Source organism: Gigantopelta aegis, chromosome 9 (genome assembly GCF_016097555.1).
Source record: "Gigantopelta aegis isolate Gae_Host chromosome 9, Gae_host_genome, whole genome shotgun sequence".
Lineage (NCBI taxonomy): Eukaryota > Metazoa > Mollusca > Gastropoda > Neomphalida > Peltospiridae > Gigantopelta > Gigantopelta aegis.
The window spans coordinates 34,605,987-34,612,692 of record NC_054707.1 but is presented as its reverse complement, the minus strand read 5'-3'; the positions used below and the strand labels follow the sequence as shown (position 1 = coordinate 34,612,692).

General features: G+C 37.3%; 1 protein-coding gene across 1 annotated transcript in view; it reads left to right on the top strand.

Annotated features, from left to right (window-relative positions):
- The first annotated feature begins 3,296 nt into the window (after nucleotides 1–3,296).
- The window catches only part of LOC121381877, a 23,481-nt gene continuing 20,071 nt past the window's right edge, over nucleotides 3,297–6,706 (top strand). Inside the window, exon 1 of the mRNA XM_041511266.1 lies at nucleotides 3,297–3,417. The gene's annotated coding sequence lies outside the window, so the exon portion shown is untranslated. The remainder of the gene's footprint in view (nucleotides 3,418–6,706) is intronic.

Sequence of the window (6,706 nt, the reverse complement as noted above, 5' to 3'; positions counted from 1 at the left end):
TTCAGCCACAGCGTGGGACGCTTTACGTTACGCACAATGTTCGTACCTCATACGGTAACGTCAAAAAGGTCAAAATGACGCCATCTGTTTATAACGTTGTTAAAACCTGTACATTCTATATTAAACTATTCACTTTAATTTGTAAATAAACTCTAACTTCAATTGTACTGTATACTTTATGTATTATACATACTAGTATAATTATTCTCAATTTATTCCACGTACACATATGCATTGCGAATACTTGTCTTAGCGAGCAAGACAGTGACAGATATTAATACACTGCAATATATCTTGGTGTTCTGTAATTTTAATTTGACCTTGACTTTGAAACGACCTTGACCTTTAACAGTGGGCAGCCCCATCTCGGACATTCTTTATGATCTTGAAGTACAATTGTGCCCAGATTAGTGCTTTAAACGTGTTTTTATTGACATTGTCTAAATTTGACTTTTGACCTTGACCTGGCCTTGACCTTGACCTCTGAAATCGCGTAGCCCCTTCTCAAAACAATTATATGGTCCCAAGGTACAACTGTGCCAAATTTGGTGTTTTGGGCTAACGTGTCACAATATCGCCCAAATTTGGACTTAAGCCACCACACTATATATTCATTTTCTGACATTTCCCTGGACATAGGTAATTTGCTATATTATTTTAAAATCCATTTATATATGAGCATGTTATACTTTTTCTGAATTTTAAGAAAAATAATATGTAGAATAAAGAGATAGATATGACAAATCAAACATTACATATTAAATATTTGACCTTAAGATATGCATATCTACGGCAAACTGCATACTTTTCGATTTTGTGATATTTCATTGGACACAAGCATAACAATGTTAAAGCAGTTTAATTTTTCACACAATACGTCAAATATGACTTTATTTTGGAAGAAATGCTAAAACGGTTATTTTGCTTACAATAAAGCAGACTCACCCTCCTCAAATCTTGACACATTTTTCTGTCTGAAAATCTTTTGCTTCCATAATTTGTTTAATTATGTGCAAAGTCACTTACTTAGCAATTATTTCAGTTACGTTATTTTCAGGTGATATTGTGGGCACATTTTCGAGCATTTTCCCAATTTCATAACGGAAATTTCAGCGCTTTTGTATAAAACGTGTTTTGCAAATGTTACCCGTCTGTCTACAAAAATAAGGTACACACGCTCTCTTGGGTGACAAAACGTGCAGTGATGCCTGCACGATTTGTTAACAGGGAGAAAAAATGCACACACACTGCACTATTTGTCACCCTCTCTCGGGTGACAAATCGTGCCGGGGTGACAAATCGTGACGTAACAGCGTTTTTGACGTTTTGCAATGTTTTTGTCTCGTGTAAATAATTAATGTGGATTAATTCGTGTTATTTAGTTATAAATCCATATAGGCAAATGTTCTGGAATTAATTTGAGGCATAAAACATAAATTATCAACACACACACACACACACACACACACCGCTTCGCCGTGCCTGTAGTAAAACCCCGTCCTCACTTGAACGATTTTCTACGCGAATTCCGTGCGACCACCAAATCGTACAAGGCGTGCGGGAGTCGCACGGCAGTATGTTGATGATTCGCACACGTTGTAGGGGTGCCGTGTGTATTTCGGACATGTCGCATGCCGGTGCGACATTTTTCAAATGTTTAAAATTATCGTACGGCTGTCTCTAGGTTCGCACAGTTCGCATTGGTCGCATAGAGGTTGCACAGCTGTCGCACGGGAGTCGTACGTGAGTCTTATGGGAGCCGAGATGTGCGACTCCCAGCGGACCCCCTGCGACTCCCGTGCGACATCCATCAGACTTCCGTGCAACTGTCGTGCAACGTGTGCAAATCTCATGCGAGCCCGGTGCAGAAAGGCAGTCGCATGGCAGTTGCACAAGTGAGACTGCGCGGGGCGGGGGGGGGGGGGGGGGGGGGGGGGGGGGCTGTACAATCTTTTAGTCGCACCGCAGTTGTACGAAAAATCGTTCAAGTGAGAACTGGGCTTTAACTTCTTCTTTTTTAATTTTAGACCTTATATTAGTAAAAAAAAAAGGAATCGATATGGAGGTCTACTCATACCCCCTCGCGCCTTCCCTCCAGTCTCATAAAGAAGTTTCATTTAGTTACGACCATGCACATATTCACTAACATAATCATTTTGCCTAGATCTAAATTGTGAGGAAACAGTATGGTTCATTGTTCACATTGACACAACTTGAGATAACTGGGGCAAATCACAGCTTATTTCCTGTCAACAATCGTAAATAATATTAAGAAATTAAAATTATTTTATGCTTGAATGTACTTTATAAATAAACTGAAAAGAAAGAAAAAAACATCCTGTTTTAATAAGCGTCGATACCTACTGTTTTGTCATGTCTGTGAGCCTGAATGTTTTTAACATGCCCATATACCGCTAAGGTTTCAGGCATGTCTATCCCGGGTCCTGTCTCTGGATAGCCAAACCGGCCTCGGTGGCGTCGTGGTAGGCCATCGGTCTACAGGCTGGTAGGTACTGGGTTCGGATCCCAGTCGAGGCATGGGATTTTTTAATCCAGATACCGACTCCAAACCCTGAGTGAGTGCTCCGCAAGGCTCAATGGGTAGGTGTAAACCACTTGCACCGACCAGTGATCCATAACTGGTTCAACAAAGGCCATGGTTTGTGCTATCCTGCCTGTGGGAAGCGCAAATAAAAGATCCCTTGCTGCTAATCGGAAAGAGTAGCCCATGTAGTGGCGACAGCGGGTTTCCTCTCAAAATCTGTGTGGTCCTTAACCATATGTCTGACGCCATATAACCGTCAATAAAATGTGTTGAGTGCGTCGTTAAATAAAACATTTCTTTCTTTCTTTAAATATTTAGACCTTCATCCAAAATTATATGTTGAAATTATTCTTTTTTTAATATTATTAAATAGTCCGATCCTCTCTTCTTTCTCTTATTTATTTTTGGACTGTCCTTCTAAAATGCTCCGAATTACATAAAGATTCGGCCGAGCAGTCAATTCTTTTTATTTTTGGCTCGCAACTTTTTTAATTTTTTAAATTTATTCTATTAACTTTTTTTACTAATTGCTATTTTCAAAATTCTGCCCATTTTCAACACTACCCCACTCCACCATCCCGAGTCAAGCCACCATCTTATCGGAGGTCGGACTCGGGATGGGTGTGTTCGAAACCCCAGTGGTATATGGGCACGTTAAACTAGTTATCATGATCATCGTCATACCTTTAAAATCCACTTGTCGATTGGTTAATTCGAAAACTTCCTGAATTGAAAAGATGTTAGAGATGTCTGAACACATCCTGGTTTCGAAATTCCGTTTGTTCTGCAAGGTGACGCGTTTCCCCCTTGTTATTTGATGGTGTTTTACGATCAAGTTCATACCGAACACTGTCAGTTAAAAGACTAGGAAGGTAAGTAGTTGAGGATGCTTATACTTGATGTTGATATGATTTATAACAAGTACTATGTATAAGGGTTTTTTCTTTCGGTTTTTTTTCACCGCTCACTCGACATGTATTTATAGCCATAGATAGTGCTGGGAGAAACCAGTAAGATTTGTATTGAATTATATTAATGGTGAATCTGTCTTTACGTGTTTGTCAGACGTTTTGAAATGGAAATGTATTGCAATTCGTACAGTACGACGTAAGCTAATTTTAATTAATAGATGTAAATGTTTTTTTAATTAACAATGTGTTGTTGTTTTTGTATTTGGTACTTAAACGTAAAAATAAACTATTTAAAGTATAGTGCTATGGATTACAAGCTTCACTTTTGTTCAGTAGTGGATTATAACTGGAAATTACGTTGGTATATCAAAATTCGTGGTATATGTTGTCCTGACTGTGGGAGAGTGCGTGTAAAAGATCTCTTGCTTTTGGGTTAAAAATGTAACGGGTTTCCACTGAAGACTACGGGTCAGAATTACCAAATAGCCGATGATTACTAATCAATGTGCTCTTGTGGTGTCGTTAAACAATAACATCTATTAGTGAATTAACTCAGCTAATAAAAGTATTTTATTTTAAAAGCACATCCAAAACCCTGAAAAGAAGAAGAAAAGAGGGGGGGGGGGGAACTACAACAAAAACAAAAACACAAGAAGAGGAAAAAATTAACAAAACTAAACAAAGAAAAAACCACCAAAATCAAAACAAATATTTAAAAAAACAACCCCAGTAAAAACCAAAAACAGACCACCCCTATCCCCACCCCAAATAAATAATAATAATAAATACATGTAATAATAAAACTAAATAAAACCATTAACCACAAAAAAACACTATAATTTTTTTTTTTAAATCAGACATAATAATTTGTAACTATCATTGTAATTGTTCACTAGAGTATTGGTTACTTGTATTTTTAATATTTAAACCTGTCCGTATAAGCTTTCATTTTCCAATACAAACAAACAACAACAACAACAACAACAACAAGAAGAAAACCCCACACATTGGCAAACTAATATGGTTATGAACATGTATATAAGTATAAGTTATGGTCTACATTTATGCTGTTACTATTTATATTAAAAAAAAAAGAAAAAAAAAAGGTGTTTGTGGGAATGGCCCATAATGTGCCGTTTACAAACTAATAATCAGCTCAGATTAAACCAGAGGTAAAGCGCTCGCTTGATGCGCGGTCAGTCTGGGATCGATCCCCGTCGGTGGGCCCATTTGGGCTATTTCTCACTCCAGCAAGTGCACTACGACTGGTATACCAAAGGCCGTGGTATGTGCTATCCTGTCTATGGGATGGTGCATATAAAATATCCTTTGCTATTAATGGAAAAATGTAGCGTGTTTCCTTTCTTAGACTAAGTTAAAATTACCAAATGTTTGACATCCAATAGCCGATGATTAATAAATCAATGTGCTTTGGTGGTTTCGTTAAACAAAAAAAGATATCTAACTAAATAGGGAGTGGGTTGCGTCAGCGAAGTTAAAATAATTGTTGACGAAATACAATATCTTATTCCCCCCCCCCCCCCCCCCACTAAAAGAATATAATATTACACGGCTGAATTCGCCAAATATACCGTTAAACTGAAATTAGATTGACAGCAGATTTAAAGGATTAAATATCCTAATGAGAACTGAACTAAAAATAGATCACAGCCGAAACCAAAAACGGAACTATATAAAGTACCACAGCAGCGATGACGCAATAAAAGAAAACAAACTAACACAAATCAGTTAATGCAAACTGAACAAAATGTAACAGAAAGCAATCAAATAAAAAAAATGAGAACGCAACACTGTAACAAAAGCCAATAATGAGAACAGAATAAACTAACAGAATACAATAATAAGAACTGAACGGACTAAGAGAAATGAACAATGTGAACTGAACAAACTGTAATAAAAACCATTATTGTAACTTTAGAACTGAACAAACATGAATCAACAATAAGAACTAAACAAACTAATAGAAGTGAACAATCAGGGGTTGAAATTTGTTTTTACCACTATCCCAAAGGAATAGTGAATTTCAAAAAACACTATTCCGTCTAAAAATGTACTATCCCTCCTATTATTAATGTACCACTAGTTTTCCTGACTGTGCTACGTCGCCCTGTACAACACTGCGTAACAAACAATTGTTTATATACCAGTCTATGCATTACTGCGTATTAGCTGGAATTACAAACGAACTCACTCCAAACATTAGTTTGTACCGGTAAGTGCATGAGAAGTCTTTAAATAGTAGCGCGAGGATTTGTTCTGCAGAAACATGTAGCTGAAGAAAAAGCGTAAGCGGAATAGTCGCAGGCGATTTTCGGACGGAATATTGAAAGAATTGTTTTACTATTCCGTTTCGAAATTTACTATTTGCGGAATAGCGTAAAATTCGACCCCTGACAATGTGAACTGTACATACTGCGACAAAAATTAATTACATTAGAAGAAGTTTGCTCACTGAGCGCTGACCTAATTAAATTCAATGGTTAAGTAACGTTTTAACACTGGCTTTTTCACTGTCAACACCATTTTTATTTTAATAAAACGGCGATCGCGAGCCAGTTCGCTCAGAATATGGAACTTTAACCATTTTTCTACCCGAAAATAGTTTTGTTATATTTTTCTGATTGATTTTTCCACCGTCATTTTTCATGTTTTTAAATCGTTTAAATTGCATTCCTAATGGAAAAGCTTGAGGATTCCCTGCTAAAATCGGGGACTCGAAGGGATTCCCTGTGTCAAGCATTTTGACAGGAGGGGGTTTCATCCCAGTTCGCTAGCCAGTTAATGCCTGCGATACTTGCCGAGCTATCAGTGTAAATATTTCTTTGATTGGTGCAGATTATAATCCATCATTTATTAACTGAAAAAAGTCAAGTTTACGAACTTTCTTACTCAGCGCATGCGCACTCCATATGTCTGCTGTTGCGAACTTAGTAAAAACGTCAAAGTTTGTAAACAACTGTATCAATTTCTCGATTTTATGGGCTCTTATGACTTTGGGATTGATTGTAGATTATGATAAATGTGTAATATTTGTAATTTTTATCTTATAAACGACACGAAGGTGTTTTTTGTGTGTCTTTTGTCCGGTAAACATCTGACATGCGTGGGTGGTACCATTGCTGCTGGTGCAAGGTGTGGATGAGTTGTGTATTCTGTGCATTTCGTGGGCCTATACCACAAACAGCTAGCAGTCTTGAGTAGGTTTTTTCCTTTATTATTTTAGTTTGGA